At 35.0% G+C, this 27028-nt stretch overlaps 1 protein-coding gene across 1 annotated transcript in view; it reads right to left on the bottom strand.

Moving 5' to 3' along the window:
- Positions 1–22934, bottom strand: part of LOC140151462 (uncharacterized) — a 47711-nt gene extending 24777 nt beyond the window's left edge. Inside the window, exons 1-2 of the mRNA XM_072173813.1 lie at positions 22371–22934; positions 9284–9410 (exon numbers count right to left, since the gene is read on the bottom strand). The gene's annotated coding sequence lies outside the window, so the exon portion shown is untranslated. The remainder of the gene's footprint in view (positions 1–9283; positions 9411–22370) is intronic.
- Positions 22935–27028: the final 4094 nt, after the last annotated feature.

Raw genomic sequence — 27028 nt, 5'->3', positions numbered from 1 at the left:
GTACCTGTTGAATATAAAAGTTGAAGGATTGGAGATAGTCTCTGCAATAGCACATGCAGGAAAAGTGTTTATACTTGTCAGTGTTTGGGTATGTCTGATGTCATTAAAAATTTTCCCCCGCCAGTCCCAAGTACAGGGAATAATAATAATGATAATAATAATAATAAAAAACATGATTAAAGATGAAAGTTCACTCTATGTAACAGAGTGCGGTGGAACAGGAAATGGCTACTGTTAAATGAATATTAGTAGAACACCAGCGCTGTCACCTAATCATATCCTATTGTTCCCGGCTATTGTTATCCGTTTTAAGATAAGCACTCCCGGTACATCACTCTGGGGAGTGACTTAGCACGGAAACATTATGCAATATAATATCTCTGTCTAGTGCGCTCTGAGGTCTTTGGATTTGGGACCAGACTTTGCGGGGTTAATCTTCATTTAGTTTTCAACATGATGCGTCCATGATACTTCGTAGACACAATCGTAAAACTAAATGAATACCTGACATTCTTCACTTACCGGTACTTGTTTACAAAAAATCAAAGCTTATACACAGTCCTTGCAACGGTCGACCCGAGCTGTTAATGCAAAAGGCTGGACTAGTATAAAGCTACGAATATTATAATCGAAGAATAGAACACAATCATTAAACTAAATAATATTCCTAACAAAAATGAAAATATATGACTGAACCAAGTTTTCTCGTTGACAGCATCTCATACGTTGTTCTCATCACACTGTCTATCATTGTTTACTCAACCTGTTGTTAAGTAACGAAACCTGCGGATAGTTATAGGGTTTCGACCGTGTGCTTAATGCAATTTATTTTGCCAATGACTCGCTAAAGTGGCACCGAAGACCTTCTTGGTGCCACATTATATGTAGACTTCTCCATATAGTCCACATGCCTATCGTGCATACTATAGCTATTATATTTATCATGTTTATACATACACACTGGTTTGTGTTAATTTGTGCACAATTGATAGATTTTCTACATCTGATCTTTTCAGCGAGATAGAGTAGAAACTGCATTTTTGGTGTACAGAACGTATAACACACACGGATATTTAAAATATATGAATAAAATCATCGCTTAATTCAATACATTCAATTTATGGGTAAAATTGCCATTTTTGGTGATTTTTGTTCAGTTTTTGTGTTTAGGGATGCGCTGGTCACTTTGGTGTATGACACACGCTGATATTTAAAATTAATAAAATCATCGCTTAATTCCATACATTCAATTTATGGGTTTAGTGATTTTTATTCAGTTTCTGTAGGGATGTACGGCTCGTCACTTTGGCAACGTCATACCTCAGTCCGTCTAAATGTCTAATCAAACTCGCATCCCAATTGAATGAAGCAATATATATCCGATACTCTCAACAATCAGTCACCATCCCATTCAGAAATGAAGTGCCCTTTACTTAACATGCTTAGGAGAGGGGTATTATACCATATTCATTTGCCTTTGGTTGATTTTCCCTTCGGGAATGAACTTGATATGTCAAATTAATTGACAAGCGGACATGTATCTAAACCAACTAAGCTGTTAGTATAAGGCTGAACACACAATTCACACGTTCAAGGTCAAATATAATTTCATTACGATGAATCACATGATGATAACCTATATGACATTATATTACATACTATCTTTAATGTAAACTCATATACCATGTATACGGTGATTTGATACCAAATTTAACGTATGCACACAATATTATGATATTAATGGACTCATCAGTGGAGCTCTCGGGCCTTCTGATTTCAAAAACTTTCAAATAGTTGGTTTCATTGGCCACTGTTTCTTTCAAACTGAGGTACTATTTTGTTTTGCTCGAACAGATTTTTTCAGAGCGTATGATTCACCGACTTATATCTTATAATCCGAGCCATAAAAATGCGGCCAATATTGCGTCCATCAATATTTTGCAGTTTAGCTAATCCTGGATAGCTAGAAATCAAGCAAAAGGCCAAACCAGCTTTAATTAAAAGTATAGACGAGATAGATGCAAGCTAACCAGTCATGCAGCTAGTACGTGTTTGTGTGAGAAGTGTGTGTTTCTGCCTCTAGACATAAGCTTTATATATTTAGTACACAGTACAGATTGCCCGCTTGGCACCTGTTTTATATATAGCGGGCAACTATCTTTTACTTCAGTTCCAATCAATTCTTCCTTCCCAACCTTATACATCAATATTGGCATACAATGTGGCACTTACCAAGTCATTGGCAAAATAAATTGCATTAACGAAACCTGTAAGTGGCTGTAGACCATGGTTAGAGCAAACACAGACTTTGGAATATCAGGAGACCTGGAGCTCTAGTTGTCGGATTCATTGCTAGCTTCGCTGTGGATTTGGTGCAATTAATGACAGGATTGTTTGTTTTGCTGGTTTGTGTTTTTCTTCGAGGTATATAAGTTAGAATATAAATTATTTGCGGCAAATGTCGGCAATATATCTAGCTGCTTAGAAAAGTCTCCTCATATACATGTCTATATATACAACTATACACGAATATCATTTTCGCAAGTGCACACGGTTGTTTGATGGCATGTAAAACTACGTCATTTTTAAGAAAAGGTGAACACTGGTGGCGCTATTTATCTTAAATCGTGTTTTCATCTTTACAAGGGATATAATGGCATTAAAACAGCAGAAAAGGAGTGGCAAATAGCAGAGCAGATATTTTCAAAAAACCTTTTTATCATGAATTGTTAGGAATAAATTATATTTTTGGCTAAATTAAATTAAAAATGTATGTAAATAGCGCCCTCAATTTGCACACAAATATACAGTTTGTTTATAGAATAAAAAAATACCTTAAAAACAGAAAAAGATGAATAAGTTGAAAAGGAAATAAAATTCTATGTTATAAAGAGCTGGGAATATTATGTATATATTAGTGTGATAATACATATTAGTGTGATTGTTAGATAATTTAATAAATGATCACATCAAACAACCGTGAGTGCATGTGCTTAGAATTTAAACACCGAATTCCAAACAAGTTTTAAATATAAACGTGTACATGTGTGTTTAATGAGCTCCATGCGTTTAAAAATAATTTGATATACACGATTCTTCGCGAAATATGTATATGTAAGTTTTGCTTAGGCAAAAAAAAAAGATTTTTTTACTTTACAAAGAAAAAAAACACAAAAAACCCGGAAAAATCGCAAAAATAATATGAAACACTACTGGAGTAAATATTTACACACCACACAACAAACGAGCGCAATGAAAAACTACTGGAGAGAACATCACACATTTTTTGAATACTTTTTTTAATCTGCAGGTTGAAAGGGGATCATAAATATTCTTGAATATGATATTTGTGTATGTTTGTCGGAGAGACCCACTGTAAATTCCCATTCCAATTTGCAGGAAAAAGCTATTTTTGTCATTTTAAGACATGGATTAAAAAAAACCGCATCTCGCATTTGAATTTTTTGACTTGCTACAGGAAACAAACATGTTTTTTTTTTGCCTTAACCATCTTCAATAAATTACTTTTAAGTAATTCATTGAATATTTAAATACTTTTGTTGCATGCGTAAAATTAATTAACTCACATGAAACCTAATTTGAGTTAATAGGAGTAGCACTATATTTAAAAATATCTATATACTTTGAAGTATACATTAAAAGACAGTTTCGTTGCATGGGTAGAATTAATTATCTCACTCGAAACCTAATTTTGAATTAATAGCAGTATCACTTTATACTGCACTACAAAATAAGTAGTTTTGTACTGTTTTATGCCATGAACTGGAACTGATTTGAATTATTAAAGAGATTTCTACATTTGTAGTATGCAGGATTGACTGTCACTGAGTTTCCGGCAATAATGTGAGACTCCATGCATTGTATATCTGACTAAGGGAAGGAAGGGAGATATTATCACATTCGTGAGTGACATTTCCATATACCTGTAAAGAATGCGTGATGTCATCACCACATATGCATTCAGTAGTATAAATATTGAATTTAGAGACACGGGCGACGTTATTATTTTAAAATAATGCTGTCACAGTGTTATATGAGCCGATAGATGCACGACAGTGGCTCAAAACAATACTTTTATTCTCATTTTAAACACTTCATTTCAAATAGAAACATTTTAATCAAATTAAATCCTTCATTTTACAAGGAATTACCTGAGGCTTAAAATCGATCAGTTCTGTTGTTGCTATGCGCCTCCGATTGATTCAAATAGCGAGTACGCGTATCGCGTCGATGCACACACGTTGAACCGTGTGATATCGTGTCTTATATCACACGTACACGGGTAAGAACCAACGAGATTGCATGAACGTTCTCAACTGTTTTAGCACTTGTTCAGTGCCTGTATGGGACCATGACAACCCCTCTCTGACATTACATCCACCAGTCCTATAATACGCCTCGTTGGCCGCTGCGCGCGCACCCCCCCTCGAGCCTCGAGGAAGTAGAACTAGTTCTAAACTGTTTAAGAATTAATTATGCAACTTAATGTTAAACGGTAATCTTTTCAATTTATTTAAAGCCAGATTTCTATCTAAGATTCATAACTAACGCTACTTATGCAAGTACTATCACATATATATATATAATGCATGTATTGACGTAAATAGCATACAACAGAGCTTGGAGCAATACCGTATGTGAAAAACAAAACATATTGCGTGTTTTTGTCTCTTTAACCTTTTTATCATGATTAATTATCCGGAAAATGGCTTAATTAACTGTAAATTACAGCCGTCTAATATTGATTACCACAATTATACATGTAGTACGACTAACAAACACATGTCAGATTCATACATATATAATATCTGTCTGATCAATGTGTCTGCATCTGTTGAACTGAGGTCAGTTTCATGTAAATAAAGAATTGCTTTGGAAAAAAATCAGATGAATTCTTGCATCCATGTCGAGTCTTTCGCCCACGTGAATAAAAAAATACGTGCTGTAAATTTACAGAAATTTCCAGCAGCATATAAATTTAGTTGCCGGAAATGTTCGGTAAAAATCTTCTGTAAAACTACATTAAATTACCGTAAGAATGTGAAGAATATCCATATTCTATGGCAAATTAATTTATGCAAAATATTTTGTGGAACAGAACTTATCCGTAAAAATACAGCATAATAATGTTAAATAGATAAATCCAAGATATACATCCAAGATGGTTGAAATCAACCAAAGGTAAAGTGTTTACAGTCTATATCCACGTTTTGATAAAATGGACGGCTTTGAGAACACGATTGGCTTTCGACCATATAAGCACAAATGTTCGCCCACGTTTGTGTCTTTCTTGGTAACTTATTAAACATACTTAACACGCTTAATGCTTGTTCCTAGAGTTTGTGAGACAAATTGACTATGGCATCCAACGTGTCCGCTACCTTATTCAAAACAAATGCAAAGATTGCAACGTGCTTAGCTCGGTTAATGAAATTGTGTGTTTCAGTATGGGAAAGCTGACGCTTTTGAAATATCTTCAGGGAACACAAACGTTTATTATTTATTAGCTACAGGGGTCCATAAGGACACAAGTATATAGCCATGACACCCAAGAAAATAAACTTGATCATGATGTCTGCGCAAAAATTCGTGTTGAATTTTACAAAACAGAAAGTCACATAAAAACAACTTTTGACAATGCAAATCGCAGATACTTCTAGGGTCTGTGTCCGAGCCCTCATAGCAGAACCAGGTCTGAGTCAAGTCCGAGTCCTTTTGTGTCCGAGTCCGGACTTGAGACCAAGCCTGGTTTAAAATGAGATTAAAGCACCAATCAGGATTCAGGACCCGCCTTCAGTATTCACTTTTAACACACTCAAGCGCAACATCGGCAAACAATTCGTGAAAGAATTCTGACGGTACCTGTAGATTTGCAAGTCACGTAATTAATTATGTTTCAGCACAGATCTCATTCCACGCTAATATTAAATCTGCATACAGACAGTGTAATATAAAACATATGAGATTAAATAAAACCAACCTTTCACTTGCATCTTTTATTTAGCTGCTTCAATTTTTCTTATGAGTTCGTGTAATTTGAATAAGAACCGTAATTGACAGAAAAGATATTTTCAAAGACCAACTCAATTCGTTCTTTTTTACTATAGTGCACGTACTAAATGAGCCACTGTGGAAACTAATGTTCATCTTCCGTATTATATCCCCTCTCCTTTCCCCACCGATCAATGTTGGAAGAAGATATGGCGGAGTTGGGTACATTTGTTAATGAGATTGCGGTTCGACTACATTCTCCACATATGTTTTTCATTCAGTACATTGAAATTAGTCCAAATGTAATATTTGATACAACTTTGAGTAACAGTTGCTTGAGTAACAGTTGCTCTTAAAGGAAGTGTCCGGCAATCACAACATTATGTCTCATGTTAGAAAAATAATTATCAAGCACGAATCACATGGTTTTAATTAAAACAAACCCATATTAACCATAAAACCGAATAAAACCAGCCATCTCTCAACACGCGATATTCAAAATTCCCGCGCCGAAATTGTCTAGAGCAATGACGTCCCAATAATTCAATGAAGCCTGACGACAAATGAGCACAAATAACCATGGCGTCATTGCTCTAGAAAATGTCAGCGTGGGAATTTTGAATATCGCGTGTTGAGAGATTGCTCTTTTTATTCGTTTTTATGGTTAATATGAGTTTGTTTTAAATAAAACCATGTGATTCATGCTTGATAATTATTTTTCTAACATAAAAGACATAATGTTGTGATTGCTGGACACTTCCTTTAACAATGTGCTAAATAAATAGAATAAAGTAATGATGAAAACACTATAATATTCTTAAAAAGCATGTCAAGTGTGACATTACATCAATATTATTATAATATAATTTTCCAACTCCATTTAATGTTTCACACTATTATGAACCGCCGGGCAACCGGCGGTCGAGTTTTAGTTAATGTTGCAGAGTTAAACTTGTCCTCTGAATTCGACAGGCACGCAAAAGGCAAATCTAAACCATTCACAGTCTTAAGAGTCGTATTTATTTAGAATTCCTCTTTGATGTAGATTTTCACGGGTCAATTGAATACAGCAAGTCTGTTTAACACGGCTTCTTGATTTCGAGGATGTACTGTAAACAAGATCCGGAAAAATGGCGCACTTTATGGAGCACGCGGCGATATTTTCAATTCTGTAAATTTAGACTGAAAGAAAATATATTTCATTCGATAAAAAATTAGGACAAAATATGCCAGCGGGTCTTTGATAAATAAATTGATTTGTGCTATCTGAATGGCAGTCAACTTTAATGAGACATGTATTACAAAACAAAAACGACGGTGTGAGTAGTTTAGTGGTCATCAGATTGCCAATTTAATATATACGTGTTTCACTATCTTTAAAGGAATGATATTGAAATAATAGGCATATTCAGTGATTTGCTCGTTCAGCAAAGTTCAGAAAATCATCAAAATCATCCAAATTAAGTTTTGTGCACCTTTGTCAGTAGCATAGATGTGCTACCAAAGCCTGCAAGTGGTTAAGTCGAATGCTGGGTATTAAAGACAACAACCATTATGAAAACAAAGGAGAACATGCACGATGAACAGCGCAAATACAGAAATTATACAAAATACCATGAAAATCATTCTACACTACAAGTCAACAGCAAAAGTGATATTAAAGTAATTAAACAGACGTGTTTTCAACGAAGATTTAAAAGAGTCCAAGGTAGAGCAGTTTCTAATATGAGTATAGGAAGATGGTTCCAAAGTTTGGGAGCACAATGACAAAAGAATGGTTGCCAAATGAGTGGTTAGATCTTGGTTCCTGTAGAAGATGAAGATTGGCTGAACGAAGTCCAGTGCGACTAGATATGTAAATGTGCAGAAGTTCGGAGAGATGACGGTGCAAATCCATACAAGCTGTATCAAAATGATTGATACGAGAGTATCCAATGTTGCATTATGAAGAGACATGCTTTTCTGTAATCATTATTGATGGGTACCAATCATTTTGATACAGCCTCTATAGTGTTTTGAAAACAGAAGTGAGAATCTTGAAATCAATGTGTTGTTCAACAGGCAACCAGTGCAAGTCATTGATTATTGGAGTGTCAGATACCGATTTTCAAATTAGTGGTTAGTGTCTATGGTGCAAGGAAATCCACATGCCCTAATGACAATAAAATGATATGTATGTATGGACAACATGGACAAGTTAACGTGTGATTCATGCCAGGGAGACTGTCTGATTTCATCTGTCAGGAAACATTGATTGAAACTCATTGTGGAGTGTGTCATCAACCTGATGGTTCGGGAACACGTATGATGTCACTGTCACCATCATTGACCAAGATCCTAAATCATATTACACTGAACGATTAAACCATTAAACGAACTATGATCATGATGATGGCTTTAATATCCAAAATCCCAAAGTGGTGATTTTGTGTGTATATTCTGGTACCTGTCACTTGGTTGTATTCTTATGGCGGCGCCCATGGCAATGACCTGACGAATTTTAAAATTCAAATTAATGCATTTGATGCTGCAGACTGATTAGCTTACTTCTAACGTGTATGGTGTCGCTAGTCTCATCGTCACCTGGACGATATCTTCGTCAAACAATCCATTTGTCGGACGTTTATAGGTTGAGTGATGATACGACCAAGCATCCATTACACATAAAGATTAAAGTCCTGGAAAGGATTCTGTTCATTACACAGGACCGGATTTACCTTTTTGGGGCCCTGGGCCAGGCCAAAATTTGGAGGCCCCCAAACGCATCGTGAGGAAGGCATGTGCACTCAAGTGGACAAGTTTTGGTTTAGATATAAAATCGACGGTTTGGGCGGGAGCATTACAATCGGGATTACAAGCATAGCCTAGATTTTATTAGGACATTGGCCCGCGATTGCAATTTTATACCCTATTTTGGCCCAAAACATGATGTCTTGTACCTTATTTTGGCCCAAAACATGATGTTTTTCGGCTAAAATGGAAGATGCCCAATGGTAAATCCGGCCCTGTATTACAAAATAATAGACTACAATCATTATTTCGGTAGATATGGGGTAAAGATACACAAAATAAATTGTTTGTTGAGGCGACGAAAAAACAAACAAACAAACAGGCGGATGAACCTTTCAAGTAGGGTCGGTCGGTCTGGCGGGTTTTTTTCTATGTAATGATAACCTATGATAGATTCGTATTGTATGAAAGAGGTTTTTTTGGGTGGTCAAGTTTCAAAAGAAGAAGAAAAAATGCCTTAAATGTCGTATTGTATACGTACCCGTCAGTATTGAGTTGATCGACAATAGCAACAGCAATACTATAGCCTGTGGAATCGGTGCAGTTCGAGTTGCATTCACACGGCGCCTCACGTTGACATTGAGTGACCAGATTGGCTAATTTATATACTGTAAAAAGAAAGAAACAAAATATCTTATTTAGTTTGATGGTGAACATGTAAAGGAGATACAAATGAAGACTCTTGAGATTCTCATGAGGTGCAAACTTGGATATGAAGACCATCAAGCATTAATATATTTATATTGAGATAGTATAATGTCCTCAGAAATTTACACTTTTTTCTCATTTTGTAAAGGAGCAACAAATGATAGAGGAAGTAATCACAACAAAAAGGAGAGTGTTATTCTGATCCGAACTATCTGTGAGGTCTTTGTCAGAGAAAGCCGATGAATAGAGTTTACAGAAAAAAAATTTAAAGTCTGGAACAACTCCAAATGTCAATGGTCAATATGGTCAATTATCCTTGAAATGGACGTCTTGATCATGTTGAGTCAGCATCCGAAAGTCTGCGTGGCACATCCCCGTACAACATGTACAAATGATTTTGAAGAATTCCACCCCGGTTTTCTTTCCACACATATACCACAATAACTGGATGTTCGAGTATGTGGTAACTGATTCGAACAAACAAACATGTTGAATAAACAAAAATCAGTGTTTCATGGTTTCATAGACTTGTTTTTTCTTCCTTCTCTCACAAAATGTTTCTAGGAGGTGAGACATTACTTTGATTACCGATTGCAATTCGCTTGATGAGGACAGACAATCAATACGTCAGTGTACGAGTTTAGTGAGCTTTATATTTCAATCCATGCATGCATCAATACATTGCATGACCAAAGACTGAAACTCACACGGACATTGTCTTATAAATGCGTTTCTTTATTTCTATTTATAAAAAAAACTTCAATTAAGGTAATACACAATTTTAAAGTGTTGCGATTTGGTAGTTCACAACATATTGCGAATGGTAGTGAGTTTCGGCAAAAATTGCATTGCTCATTTCCTTGCGAGCGTGTAGAAGAATTCAAATATCACAGAAATGCTTTTATAGGTCCTGTGGTTCTTGAGTTATGTTGTAAAGAGGGCTAAAACAACAACACTTTTGTAAAATGTACATAACTCATTAACAACAATAAATTAAGCAAGTTTTCAAAGTATATGATTTGTAGAATGAACTTTTGCAAAACATTAAAGTGTTATTTTTCACTAATATATTGATTTAGACAATAAAAATCGATTTTTTTGGCTGCTTCGACCAACAATACCCTGTCTACCCTTAAGCGCTTTGTGTAATATTCAATATGCAATTATGTAGAAAAATATGCCATTGAAATAACCATTTGTCATGTTTGTCCTTCTGTCAGATAAAACATGTATGTATCGACGAAGTAGATTTATATCTGTTTGAAAACTAACTTGAAAATACTCAATATAACAAAAACAGATTCATAATTAATCTTCTGTATTATTATGCCATGATTTCCATTCACCAAAAGCGAATTATTTTGATTTGCATTTAAATGGTAATATAAAATAACCTTTGCAAAGTACAAGAACATGATTAAAATGTATATTTTTATCTTATATTAGTAATATTCTGCATTCTTAATTGCTGGTCACCACAGCAACGGTCTTTGTCAATTTTGTAGCTATTACAATAATACATGTATAGCTATAGTTTGCAGCCAATTAGGTAATAAAATGGTGACCTTTAGTAAGTGACATCTTATTTTGCTAAATTAACAATAAGTATACTTGAAAGGAAATGTAACATATAACTACACCCGTTATTCCTTATGCAACGATCATCGGAAATAACTATGACGTCACAGGAATTTCCAGTCCTGTACAAAATAATTTAAAAGACACGTTTCTCACAAAATAACAAAAATTACAATTCAAAAAGTTTAAGAGGTATTTAAATGCGGTTTTCTGTTTGCAGTGTGATTTGGCATTATTTTACAGGTGCACCTTATTTCTAAATTAAAAGTTTCTGGTAGAGTGGATTTCTGACAATTGACCAAACATGCTACACTGTAAATCCAAGTGTTTAGGGTCTCTCCGTCTCTGTAACACTTTTTAAACACGGCAAGGTGTTTAATTTTTCATTTACACAGTAAAGGTATAGGATACCTAAACATCTAAACAACAAAGTAAATACAAAGTAAACACATAAACACAAAGAATAAACATATGAGAGTATTTAGATTCTAAACATTGAAAATGTTTACTTTCAAAATTGTTTAGAAAGTAAACACACCAAATGTTTACAAAGTAAACACATGTGCATTTACTTTCCGAACAATGAATGTTGAATGTTTAGAATCCAAATACTCCCATGTGTTTACTCTTTGTGTTTACTTTGTGTTTACTTTGGTGTTTCGGTGTCCTATACCGTTACGGTGTATATGAAAAATTAAACACCTTGCCGTGCTTAAAAAGCCGAAACCCTAAACACTTGGATTTATAGACTTGTTTCCAAAAGGAAAAATCCATTTGTGTCTGAAAAATATACAAATAGGAAATACAGTGAAAATAAAAGAACGAAACCAGATTGGTTTTAAGCTTCAGCTAATGGTACATTTAATTGGGCAGAAAATCAGGGATCAGTGAGAAAATAAACCTAATCAAACAAGTTCACATTCCTTATTTTAAATAACATTGATTTTTTAGAACTATACAAAATAGATAAATCCACTTTGGAAACAAACTCTTCATAATTAAATAGAGCAATTTATTCCGCTTATATCTTTTATTTGCATGACCCAGTTGTTAAAAGCCAATGTCCATGCATGTTAATGTAAATCCATATACAGCAAATTAATTGAACGTAAACCTATAAACACCACACCCACAATAGCACCACACCCACCACCCTCCCCCAACATACAGATACCCCCTCAAAGAACCCACACTAGCAATCAGTGGATGGCATTTTACAAGACCGAGGTAGTTTTACCATATCTTTAAGGGCTGGGGTATGAACGTTTGGACAGTATTTATTTTGGGACATTAGAGCACATCAGACATATCGAATTGCATTCTGAATACGAAGAATGTCATTCTGATATCAAATAATTTTGATTTTTTAAATTCGCAATTTGATACACATTTTATGGCAAATCATTAAAAATTTATATTTTTGATATTTAACAGTACTTGAAGTAAACTTTATAAATCTGATGATTTATACTTAAAGTGTATGTAGGTGGGATGAAAAGCCGACGATCAACTGAAAATTTTGACCTTTCGTATTGAAGATATGGATTTTTTTCCCAAAACACCAAAAAAATTAGGTCTTTTGGAAAAAAAAATCCATATCTTCAATATGAAAGGTCAAAATTTTCAATTGACCGTCGGCTTTTCCTCCCTGCTACATACACTTTAAGAATATATCATTAGATTTATATAATTTACTTCGAGGACTGTTATATATCAAAATTTGAAAAATATCAAATTTTTATAATTTGTCATAAAATTTGTATTATATTGTGATTTAAAAAAGAAGAAAATTATTTGATATCAGAAAGACATGCTTCGTATTCAGAATGCAATTCGATAGGTCTGAGGTGCTCTCATGTCCCACAAAAAATACTGTCGAAACGCAATAAACGCTCATTTTGGATCCCTTAAGAGATATCATTGTTTTTCCAAGCACAAACACATGATTTACCCATAATGCGTGCAGCTTCTCGTACCTACCCACACCACCCACCCATCCACACCTGCATCCCTGTGTAACCTACACAGTACACACCCTTAAATGGGCATTTGACAACACACTCTACACATGACTTTTGCATTCCTGTCAGTTGACTCCTTGAATATTGAAATATGATTTAATACAGATGTTTCAGTTTTCTTCCATTTAATGATGTCTAACATGAAACAGAACATCTGTAAGGCAAAATTGGAACATCTGTGATGACACATTAAAAGGTAATATTAGACAATTACCATTAGCTTCAAAATTTCACACATATCTTCGCATACTTCTAATAATCACATCTTGCTATTACAGTGCGATGCGCGATGATCGTTAAAAGCCACTGAGTAACAGTACAGTAATGCCGAGTATTTTGACAAAAAGATGCGAAAAGGGTCATATCCGAATGCAGAAAACACTTTGGAATGGCGCCTAATCTGGTAAGGAAAGCATTTTTTCCTGACCAGTTAACGGATAAGTTTGTTACGATTAGTGAGGAGTTCGTCATGTCCATGCCCGAGTGTCCATGGCTATAACTCTATCACTTTTGTGTCATACTTGTGAAATATTAGGCATTTATAGCCTAACATTCAAAATGACCTAAAGTGGGATGCCCCCCTGAGAATCAAATGGGCGTCCCTAATCATTCCTTTATTTACTCTATCTCTGATCTATTTGTTGATTTTGTTCTATCTATCATGTCTATGATCAATGTGAAATTATTAATAATTATTGCATTTCTAAATATAGTTACAGGATGTTGGGGTGTAGGCCTATTGGACTAAATAACTATCCTTTTATGAGTTCCAGCAAAAAAAGTGCTGAACACCCCCCAACTTCACCATACTGCATCAATGTCGTATACATCAGTCAAACATCATGAAAGGCACGCGTCGGAGACTATAAATACATTTGATGAGGTCTTCCGAATGGCATAGCACAAAGTTGAATCATTGTCTGTGCTATCACTCAAAATTGATAGACATCGTTAAAAAGTTCATTGTCAAGTTTTATGCCTTTGGGGATATTGTATGCTAATTTGAAAGAGATGACCACAAGAGGAATGTTTTATCATAGTAGGTACACATAAATATACCATTTACCTTCAGCATCAGCACATTTTATCTGTCATAAATGCTAAGTTGCTATATAGAATATATTTGAGGAAATGTTGTGACAATCTTTTTATCGACAGGAAAATTAAATAAAGCATGTTATCTTCAATTTATCGAAGTGTTGAACAACAATTTGTTAATAATTATATCATCATAAATTATTTGGATGGAATATTTTCATGGAATAAATGTTTAAACAAATTATAAACTATACTGTTGAATACAACAGTCATCAAAAGTATGATTTCTCTCTTCATTTTGAGTTTAACATCTAATGTCTAAAACTATTCAGATCGGACTATATCAATTCAATTCAATTTTATTAAAAACCTACTAAAGTATGTCATCAACTGTTATGAGATAACTACTTTACCAGACACATCTTTTTGTGATGCTGAGATTTGTTTTTAAGTGCGCGACTAATTACTTCATGATTGTGATTGGTCAGTTGGAGTACAATGCACACAAACCAAGTAAAATCAAATTATATGAATTAACTCCGATATTCAAGTATAGGATTTAATTTATTTAATGAGGTTGCAAAACCGAAATTTGAAAAGCTCAATGTTTCCACCAGACTCTTGGCACATCCATTGCATTCATGTGACGACCCACATTTTGAACGAGTTCCATTTACATGTAGGTTTCTAATAATAAATTTAATGATCTACAAAACGTGCATAGACTATATACAGGGTGTATCAATATGTTTGGTACCCATCATTATCCAATGAGTATGGAGAAGAATGCCACATCAAAATGCAGTATATAGGATCCATCTTTTTGATACATGTGTGTCATAAAAGGTCAGTAAAAAATAAATTGTATGTATTTCAAGAGGATCAAATGTTGAATTTAGGAGAAGCAGGCATTTTATTAGACAACATTTAACAAAGCTGATGGTTAGGCCTACCAATCATTTTGATACAGCCTGCACATGATTTGTAAATTCATTAAATACTACAGTTGACGCGTGAGTCCCATTGCACTTTATAATGAAAATAGCTTTCTGTATAGTTCATTAAACTGGGGAACTATTATTGTTACACAGAAATTTTTTAACGGTATGTTGTGTAAAATTTTATCAAATTAATTAAAATTTTATATAATTTGGTAAATATACGTAGTTCCGAGGCAAATTTTACTTAATTATTATGAGGTTCTAACTTGCATAACGTTATGTAAAAAGATCTCTCTGTGTATTATTGTTGCTGTTGATCACTGTAAATCCCTAGCTCTAACACTTTGTAAACACGTTAGGCGTTTAGCCAAATTGTTATTATATCTACATGTACTTTTTCAGAAACCTATTTTCCAACACATCAAAAAACCCTTCGGTTTACAATTTATCACACTTTGAATTTGTATCTAAACTAATCATAAACACTTATACCCCGTCCTACACCATGTTTAGCTAGTGTTTAGATTACAGCACCGAAGACTACAGCTTTTCAGAACGCAGCCACAAACCCTGAATTATGAGGTAAATGTTGTTACAATAAATTCAAAGTAATTATATCATGAAAAGACCCATCGAGAGGAATACGATAATTATGCTGAGCCAACTTGCATTCTGTTGTTTGCAATAACCGACCATCAGACAGAAATTCTAAAAGGAGCATGTCCAGATATCAGCGTTAATTTCACGGTAAGCTTAAAACGCATTGAAAACACCAAAATGCAGTCACAAAATATAATAAAGTAAATCACCAAAACGAATGGTAACGTAGGTATGCGGAAAAAAACTGTATTAACAATAACAAAGTATGTGCCCAAAGCTGGCATGGCGTTTCTTGAAATATCACCAAAAATATCAAATTTGGGAAAAACATCCCAAAATTTAAAACTAACATGAACCTTCCAAAATAAATACACATTCGCACTCGGCGGTCCGGTCATTACCGGGCACAGTGATTTGGGGTAACTCGTCGCTTCCCCTCTGCAGTTACCAGTACAAGTTTGCCCGGGAAGTTTGCCCCAACCAGAGCCCTTAATGACATTCTGACATCTTCATTTTCATAATTATCATGGTTATACGCGTCCTTCTACACGTTGCCTCAAGAAATACGTAATATATTACCTTCTCAACTAAACCAATTTAAGCACGTCCTTAGGAATAGGACGATAGATTAACCCAATAAGGCAGATATTAAATGGTCAAATGTTGGCTGCGATTTTATTTTCTTCAAGAAGTTCAATCTGAAATTAAAAATCTACATTAAGTTACAGTATTTCTATGAGTATGTCATTGGTTATCACCGCACCAGCATGACCAGTGCAGTGCGGTCCTTGTGTGAGTCAGAGTGGCCCAACTTTCGTCAGATGTGTCTCTGACTTCATCATGGGAGCTTTCGTCAGATATGTCTGACTTCATCACTTCATCTGACGAAAGTTTACTGTTATGTTTACTTAGCACCGTTAAATACAGAATTAAACAACACATATATTAACATGTATAACACTGATACTGGCGATATGTCACCCTTAACACACAAGATCCCGTCCTGGAATTTATCTTATATTTATTAGACGAGCTGGAAAACGATCATTCTTGCCATTACTACTCATTTTCAAAACAATTGCAGTAACAGTCTTGGCAAATAATGTTTTAAAAAAATGTCTTCAAAACGAAAATGCACAGTGTGAAAATCAAATGTGTTTAAAAAGAAAAGACAACCCGATTCCATAAAGAGTTAGCACATCCAATTTGATTTTGAAAGAGTTGAGTTTACACGGTATTTAAGTCGTGGCCTTTACTGTACCATCACGGTTCGACATATAGGGTGACACGTTTATTTATACAGGGTGCTACATTATGGATTAATCATGTTAACAACTAAATCAAATTAACAAGATTTGGCCAAAATAATTAATGTACGAGAAGATGTCTTATTAAACTATTCCGCTGGCATAAGAAAATAGGCGGCGTATTGGCAATGATTGGGCTATAATTTGGATTTCATTGCCTGAATGGGTGACTCGGCTCCATTTGAAAAATACACCCCCTATGGGAGATCATGTCTTCCTTAGAGGGTGTAAGGATTTCAACTGGAATAGCCTTGATTAGTATACTTCAATCATATCTCTACATTTGTCACATCAGGAAACGAGTGTGTTTCCACATGACTCAACTACGTTTCATTGTACACTGTATGTATCATTTGAAGTTTTGGCAGAAAACAGGGCGTCAATTAAAATAAAGCTGCTTCGCTTGAAAGGCACACGGTGTTTCTCATTGTCTTAGTACCACCATACAGGCTTCAAATCATAAAATAATAGTTGCATTTATGAGCTGCAGATGTCAAAATTGAATCCTCATTTTTAAGCCTGGTAGTTAACGAGGATGAGTATATGATCCTTTGCTTCAACAAAATATCACGCACATTTGCGATAAAGTCTTTGATCTTTTTGGTACAAGCCTATTAAGTATGACATTCTTCCAGTTTAGGATATATGCCATAATACGAGTAGTGAACTTCAGCATACTTACACTGGACAAATTAGTCATAATTGACATTGCAGTTGAACTTAATATAATATTGATAAGATAAACATATTTACTTTTGGCTTCAAAGTTAATTTTTAAAATTCCCATTTAGTACGGTAAATATTTGAGGATCTCGGTATCATAAAGTATGCAATTTTACATCCCACTGATCATGCTGATGCATTAAAAACATGACTGATCAGATTTGTACAACATCCTGAAATCTATGAATTTACCATTTGATATATCATTGTAATATACAACAAAATCCTTATGATTTCAAAATAATAGTTATATATAGCGTCTTGCATGTTATTAGATTTTGAAAGCATGTCTCATAGCGGTTATAGTATTTTGGTAAAAAAGTTTGAAACTTATCGAAAGTAAACGTCCTTCAGCAAAATAAAACGATTTTGCTTTAACTATAGGTACCTAAAGGTGCACAACCCCACTTAATGCATACATCGTACGTAAAGCCTACCATCGGCCGATTGTACTAAAAATAACAGATCGAAATACAACTCTGGCATAGTTAAGTGTATTATCACTGGAGGCATGGACATGATGGAAGATAATAATTATACCGATATAAAATGTGGCGATTTAATAATACATCAATGACAAGTGTATTTTATGACCTGTTTTATCAAATAAGTATAATAAAAAATAACAAGGTGTGAGGATGATTCTCCACTTTGACGTTTCACGCTGTTACTTTATTTTTGAAGTTCTGCAATAAACAAAAAACAATGCGGATTACGTGTTATCTAATCTGCATTTTGTGTTCTGATATATCAACAGCAACGATTCGTGCAAACAAGCATAATAGGATGGTTAAAGAAAAATATTGTTGTATTTAAAGGTCAAAAGCAATTTATGATAAATGATGGCCAAAGATAATCACTTTGCTCATGACTATACATTATAATAAATCACTTGCTATTTATAAATAAATGGAAACTTATTATGCGTGTTATGAGAAAGATAAAATGTCTTGGGCTAGACGTGACGATCCTTGTGTTAACAGATAATGTTTTGACGCAATTAAATACAATATAATAGCAAATTAGTGAAATAGGCATGACAAAATTCGATTCTTGGATAGAACACTCAACTCCAAAATGTATTTATAAAAAAAAAGGACATCTCTATAATTTGTCACGTATTAATCTAGAAGACACGTCCTTTTGAATATAGCTCAGCTCGTGTAATCAATACCGGATGTCATTCAGATTGAGAAAACATCAGTGAAGATGATGTCACAAAATGACAAATGTGGGTACAAAATGAACCTCGAAATAGGTCTATAATTATCCAGACTTGTTATCATGGTTAAAGTTCTCTCTGCAACAATGATTTCATTTTAGGCCAATTAGGAAATTTTGCATATATTTGAACGTGTTTGCTACACCTTTTTAGGGCGTATAGAAACGGTGCCCAAAATATCTGTGCCAAACTTGCCCTCCTTTAATTCGACCTGCCAAAATCGTTTGATCCCCATTCAACCTGCCAAAAATGCTTGCCCCCCCTTTTGGCCTGCCAAAAACCTTTGCCCCACCCCTATAATTCACCACCGGGGTACACATAATTATTACACCACCCCTTATAACCGTTTGGTCGACGACATTCCGACTTGATGATCCTTGATCTATGGGAATGGGATTGTTCTGAATCTCAGCCTTCAAAGTCTTAAACAGTAAACTAAGAATTTAATGTGAAGGACCTTATTGCATAACTGCAAAAATAAATCAACAGCGTGAAACGTCAGAGTGGAAAATCATCCTCACACCTTTTTATTTTTTATTATACTGATTTGATCAAACAGGTCATAAAATACACTTGTCATTGATGTATTATTAAATCGTCACATTTTATATCGGTATAATTATTATCTTCCATCATGTCCATGCCTCCAGTGATAATACACTTAACTATGCCAGAGTTGTATTTCGATCTGTTATTTTTGGTACAATCGGCCGATGGTAGGCTTTACGTGGGGTTGTGCACCTTAAAGCAAAATCGTTTTATTTTGCTGAAGGACGTTTACTTTCGATAAGTTTCAAACTTTTTTACCAAAATATTATCACAATAATGAGACATGCTTTCAAAATCCATACAAGAACATGCAAGACGCTATACAATTATTTTGAAATTATAAGGATTTTGTAGCCCCATTTAATACCGTCAAGGCATCCAATACGGTAAAAAAAACCGCGCGTTTACGCGGAACTCTCCGTCAGAGATGACTGACTATACAAGCGTTTAAAGTTCTGTCAAATCAAGTGTTAAAGGTTAACATTTAAGTAAATCAACAATATCATCAGTTCATCCCAACTTGAAAGAAAGCGCTGCCAGGTCCACAGAAAAGTTATTTTGCCGTTATGTCGGCATGACATGATTTAGGGTTGGCATACTAGGCTTTATGTGAAGCAATATTCATAATACTCGTATATCAATGATCCCCTTTCAACATAACTTCTGAAATAAACATCTCAAAAAAAGTAACTAACCCCCCTTAAATAATGACTATTATTCACAAACGAGTAATTGTATTACAAATCTGTATAATGCGTTGGAAGCAGAATTTATTTTTGCACATTTTGACACATCATTTGTAGCAATTGACTAAATATTGACGTCACAGCAAACATTTAAATCAATGTAACCCAAGATTTGAGAGTTACCGTAAATTGTATTCAGTATAACGGAAAGAAATCTATGTAATGATATCTGAGTGTTTTGTATTGTATGTAAGCATGGTAAGTGCAACTTTCAAATCTGGACCTTACTACATTAAATTTGACTGGTGTTTTATTATTTTCTGGACTATCGTCAAATGAGATGTCAAAATGCGCAGAAATAAATTCTGTTTCCAACGCATTTTACAGATTTGTAATACAGTAACCCCTTTTTGAATAATGGCCATTATTTAAGGGGGGTTAGTTATTTTTTTTAGATGTTTACATAATATTTAACAGTGTTGTGACATTTATGTCTAGTTACGACCACTGGAAGTTCTGAATATCAATTCATGAGACAAAAAATGTATCATTTTTTGTTTACGCATACTCTAGCCTTAAGGATATACGTGGGTGAGAATGGTGAGGACGGGGTGAGAAAGCTGTAACTGGAAAGATAAAAATATATTGGTGGGTGCAGGCCTCATGTCTCGAGTGTTTCAACTCGCATCAGATTCTCCAATAACAAAATATTGTCATAATGTCATAACTCGTATTTGACAAGAGTAATTTTCATAATGCACGTCTTGTATAAACATATTTGACAAGATCATATAATAAGAATTTAAAGTAACACCTAACCAAAAAAAAAAAAAAAAGATTGTTGCCTTTTCTTTACATTAATGCAAAGACTATACCTAATATGCCATTAATTTCTAGTTATTGCTATTCCAATAATAAAGTGATGTATGGTCACATTTCGGGCAATATCCTTGAATGAGCAGAACTTTATGTGCACGTATATATGCTGCCAATTCATTTTGGATGTAATTTTGAAAGAAGGGTACACTGTTAGAAAACACGTTAAAAATATTAACCAACAATACTTTGTGCAGTTCACCTGGTAATCTGTGTCGGTCAAAATTTTAAACATGTGTTCTAAACCAATGTACCGTAAAAACTCGATAGTTAGCATATGTGCTTACTATCGAACGCTTTTAAAACGTGCAAACATATTTTGAGCAAATCATTGATACACATTTTTATACGAACAAGTAAACCTGCAAATGTGTGTCTCAACCCCATTAGCTCAGTTGGTCAATTTCACGGTACAATTTCATGTTTTTAATAGCGCTCGATAGTAAGCACATATGCTAACTATCGAGTTTTTACGGTATACCATTCCTTAAATACTGTACATTGAACGTTCTAAATATAGCTATCAACGGCAATCCCGTATAACGCGTTTATATAATCATGATGATAAGTTATAGATAAGTTGATCATGTGATAGTATTGAAGTTTATCGATTTTCAAAGCAAGAAACCGGTGCCATCTAGATTTGATTTTTGATATTGCCGCATGTTAACACCAACCATCAATTTTCTAAAACGAATCAGCTCTCAGCTCTCATATCCCAGGTTTTTGGTGAAAATTATTATGATGCTACTCTTTTAATAACATTCATTTAGCCATTTACTTCTCGTCAGTGTGCTGTGAAATGTGAATGGAATAGCCCTCAGTTCCCCTTTTCCCTCAAAGCGCATTAGGCTACATTGGTCTTTTTATTATTTGATCAAAAATATGTTCAGTATTTCGCCTATATTTATGCCTGTTTATACAAAGTGTAGTTGGAAATTGTGTTTAGAAAAATGTAGTTTTTGGTTCATGTTGCAGTGCAATTGTCTATCAGAGTATTTAATAGTTCAAGATTGCAAAAACGTCCAAACAGGGAATCTTCAACTTCTGAAGATAGTCATGTAAGTCCTTGAATACTATATCACCAGCTTATCGTCATTATTATAAGGTGATAGGCTATAGAAGCTTGAAAGGAAGTAAAGAATTACCTAGATAAAATATTCCTCTGTGATGATTCACTTGAACACTTGTTCACGGGAACGATATGACCTGCGTACCCGGACAAAGTTGTAGACAGAATAATTATGCAAATAGTAACATTTTACTGCGCGTTAGCTCTCTGTACTGTAGCCATTTTGAACTTGTTGTAAAAAAATACATCAAAGTACACAATGATGTACATATTTAAAGACGATCCAAAAAAAAAATCAGAAACTTACTTTCATGTTGTAACAAAACATGATCTGGATCACATATCCACAGAGATGTATTATCCTCGGTAGTATTATTCCTTTGAATGGCAGTGGAAGCAGTATGTTTCCGTGTATATCCTTAGATAAACCACAAGCTTCAGGATCCAACACTGGATCGGGATAATCTCCGCCTTCCACCCCACAAAATCGTCTGCACCAGAAACTTGCAACTCACTTGCGTATTGTAGAATATTTAGGAAGCAAAGAAAGTAAGTGCCGATACAAAAGACACGGTGTGGCATAGCAACTCACTATAGGCGGGTAAGGCAGACATAGGTTGTTGTGGAGTTTGAAAACCGCCTGTAGCTTGCCTATATGCTGCTGCCTGTATGTACTATTAAACTCTACACATGTGTAGTTTGTTGGCTAGCTAGTTATTTTCCCACCGCCTACGTGTTTTTTGCATGAGTGATGCGATAGCATAATACACAGTTTTACTCACGAGTACTCGATTTCCTACTTTAGGGAAAATCACACGCTATATATTCACCAAATGACATGACATACACACATACGTGCACTGCGAAAAGATGAGATTGTTGCTGAATAAGCAAAGGCAATATTGAGTGCGCCACCCTTTGCTAGAAACTGCAGGGCCTGGAAACTGCTTTAAAAGCTATCAATGGAGAGATATAAGAGATATACAAGTAAATGCAATATTAAATCACACTATTGTACATTTCCAAAAAGGGTCTGCATTCGAGCTGTAAAATTGTGTGCAGTAGACCTAAAAAAGAACCAATTTGGTCATTGAAACGTGTCAAAATCACGACTAATGCCTATAAGTGAGAAAGCTGAACATGCTGAAAGGCATCTTAAAGACGATCTGACTAGTTGACGGTGTAAAACAATACAATCATCTTTTCTAGTCCCTGGTTATAATCATCCTTAACTAGAGATGTTGCTCACAGCTTTTAGCTACTTTTGTGGCACACTGCCGGAGCAATAATACATGTACAACTGCATGCTGTTTACTCAAGTGCTTTTTTACATCAGCAGGTTGAACTTTTACGTTTTCATTTTTTTGGCATCACCTATGGACGATTTTGCGGATTCCTTCTTTCCTTCCTTCTTTCCTTTTGACCTCTATATGTATGAAATTTTTGACTTTTGACCTATTCGGCCTTATAATTCCTGAACCAAAAAGTACCGTAAAATATGAAAATTGACTTTTTCTTCCCTGTGATGAGAGGAACAATTTGAGATACATTACAACATGATGGAACTATTTTAAAGTTTTTCCCCCAGTGTGACCTTCGACCCGTCGTGGGAACCACAGGGAGCATAGAAAAATGGAACCAATTAAATTCTTAATTATCATTTCAGCTTTAAGGATGCCAAAAAACATTGGTTCCACTAATGTAGGAATATAAAATCCCAACCCCATAGCGCCCTGTACTACAGGGAGTAAAACTACAAGTATCCTTGCACTTGGAAAAATAATCACAATTTCCAAACTGAACTATATTGGGGTAAATTTGTTTTTGTAATAGATGCACTATCTAATCCTGCACATTATGACACCACATTGAATCAAATGTGATTTCAAGAAGTAAAGTTACAAGCAACTGAATAGGTCCAGTTTTAAAAGTGACAAATTGGCCTATACAAGGCGCAAAAAGATTCCAACATGCGCAATGAAACGTTATTTAAAGCAGTATTTATTTCAGTTTTTACTTCTCTGTACTTTTCATAACTTGCATTTTATTTTTCAGTTCTTTTGTTTCAGTTTTCTTTTGTTCCTTTTGTTTTAAATTAAAGGCACACACAAATTAGCCATTTACAACTCTCAAACCAAATGTCTAGTCCGTGGAGTTTTGAATAGGTCAGTGTGTCACTTTTAAAACTGGACCTTCGTTAATCGTTAATGCTTGTAACTTTGCTTCTTGAAGTCACATTGGATTCAATGGGTGTCAAAATGTGCCGGATTAGATAGTGCATCTATTGAAAAAACAAATTTACCCCAATATAGTTCAGTTTTGAAATTGTGATTATTTTTCCAAGTGTAAAGGATACTTTCTTGGAGCAGTATATATAGTAACAATGTGTGTAGTAAGCAGAAGGTGGACACGCCCTCTAATTTATACGCGATTTATAAAAAGAGGTCGCTATGCCAATCGAATACTGCCCTGCTGGCTTGTACAGACAGAAATGATTAGTGGTCTGCGATCTGTACTATAGGTCTACTGTAGTCCCACTCCCTCCCCGGCCAATATTCGCTTGAGCTAGCCAAAATTAGAACATGTTTTTTGTTGCAAGTATCGCTAAAAGACATCCCCAACAACACTTATGCAGGGCTCAAATTCCAAAATTGGTCGAATCTGGATAAAACCTTGAAATTGGGATTCGATTCGTGCAGACACGCATATCAGAGCACGCATATTAAATAGGATGGAAATTGAGTAGGCTCAACAAATCGAGTACTCGTGAGTAAAAGTGTGTATTATGCTTTCGCATCACTCGTGCAAAAAAACACGTAGGCGGTGGGAAAATAACTAGCTAGTTAACAAACTACACGTGTGTCGAGTTTAATAGTACATACATGCAGCAGCATATAGGCAAGCTACAGGCGGTTTTCAAACTCCACAACAACCTATGTCTGCCTTACCCGCCTATAGCGAGTTGTTATGCCACACCGTGTCTTTTTTGTCGGCACTCTCTTTGCTTCCGAGTAAATATTCTACAATACACAAGTGAGTTGCAAGTATACTTTGATCAGCTCGTAATGGGTGGGCCTTATAACATCGCGGAAATTGTCTTGTGATATCTTGCCAGAAGCATTACAAATTATTCTTTCAAGTCCGATACGTTGTCTATTTTCTTTAACACGCACAATAGAGACCAGATAGGTCAACTATGACACTTTTTCTACTTTTGGACGTAGTGATAAAAGCCCAACAATTTCCGCTGATTACGAGCTGATCATACTATAGTGCAGCCGGTTTTGTGGGGTGGAAGTCGGGAAGATTATCCCGATCCAGTGTTGGATCCTGAAGCTTGTGGTTTATCTAATTATAGAATTACCACGTGCCAGATACGAGATTCAGATTTGTGCGCAAAAATTAAGAGATCCCCAGATACAGCTCCGGATGGACAGATAGAGAAGTGATTACTATTAAGTCTCATACTGGATGAGACAAAAAGGAGAAAAAAGGAAATAGGGGAAAATTTTAATGCCGGGCTCAAATTTCAAAATAATATTGGTCATTCTGGGTAAAACCCATACCAATGTATTCCTCTCATTAGGATTCAGAAAAATATAGTTTGAACTATCTCTGATTTACAGTTTTGGAGTTATAGGCATAAACGGGTCAAAATGTCAAATTTTGGTCTCCACTAGGGGTAAAAAATATGCTCCAATTTTGATCAGAGTGGTCTCAAATTGTTCCGCTTGGACATGTTGTAACAACATTTAAACAAAACAAAACGAAACATTGTAGATAGTGTAAACTATTTCTTTTCTGAATGATTATAACAGTACAAACATTTTAAGACCATTTTCATCAAAATTGGGGAACCTTTCTGTGTTTGACCCCTATGGAGCCCAAATTCCAACCTTTGACCTTTTCGCCAATAACTCCAGACTGATTCGTCGTATGTAGGTCAAACTATTTTCTGAATCCTTGTAGGCTAATATGGGGATTGTTTGGAATAGGTTTTAACAAAATCGGAACAATTTTGAGTTTTGACCCTGAATTTCTCTGAATGCTCAAGGGTGCTCACTTAGACTACCTCGTAGTCCACTTGCCCATTGTGCATACTCTGGATATTGTATTTAAGCTTAAAACTCTGATTTAATTAATGTGTGCACAATTGATAGATTTTCACATCTGATCAGTCACCCTACTCCCTCTGTTTGTTAGCTTCCCAAGTGGACTACTGACATTGCCTTGCGGTTAAGATTTTTAACACGGGACTCTATGGAGGGTTAGGCCAATTTCTGGCCTAACTAAAATTGGGCATGATGTAATGCATCTTTAAATGGATCTGCCTTGTGATTGGTCGCCCATACCTCGCTATGGTTTAAATCGTCTGGGCCCGCGCCATTACCATTAACTACACCGTAAACAACTGTCTGTGGTATTTGCGGCGCTTTTGTGTTGACGCGAAAGAATCTCTCATCAAACATCTAGCGCGTACTTGTGGTTAATGGACTGATAAACAAGTATGCTTGACAGTGTGTTTTTAGAGAGCAAAGTCCAGGGGGTAAAGTTCTGCTTACAATTCAAAGTTCATAGTCGAAATTTCGGGGTTCGCTATCAATAAACTGGTAGATTCCAAAATCAGAATTGTTCAGTATTAAAGTGAGCCGTTATAATTATGCAAGATAATGTTGCATTCAATTACTTTTATTGTCACTAATCGTCTGATATTTTTAACTCTTTATGACCATTTTGCTATTGAATACTTTAATTTTAATAAACATCAGTATAATTTTGAGTTCAACGAAATGGGTTCATCATGACTAGTACTAATAACATATTTTTAATAAAATTCGACTATGGCATAGTCTAGTGCTCACTGGGCATCCCTTATATTCTTACTCAATATACCTCAGATATCAATATTAAAGCAAAACGTGTTAGTCATACCCAACTTTACACTCATAAGCAAGTTCTATGCGA

Source organism: Amphiura filiformis, chromosome 4, assembly GCF_039555335.1.
Source record: "Amphiura filiformis chromosome 4, Afil_fr2py, whole genome shotgun sequence".
Taxonomy (NCBI): Eukaryota; Metazoa; Echinodermata; class Ophiuroidea; order Amphilepidida; family Amphiuridae; genus Amphiura; species Amphiura filiformis.
Note: the sequence above shows the minus strand (reverse complement) of the source record. Positions and strands in the feature narration are given on the sequence as shown.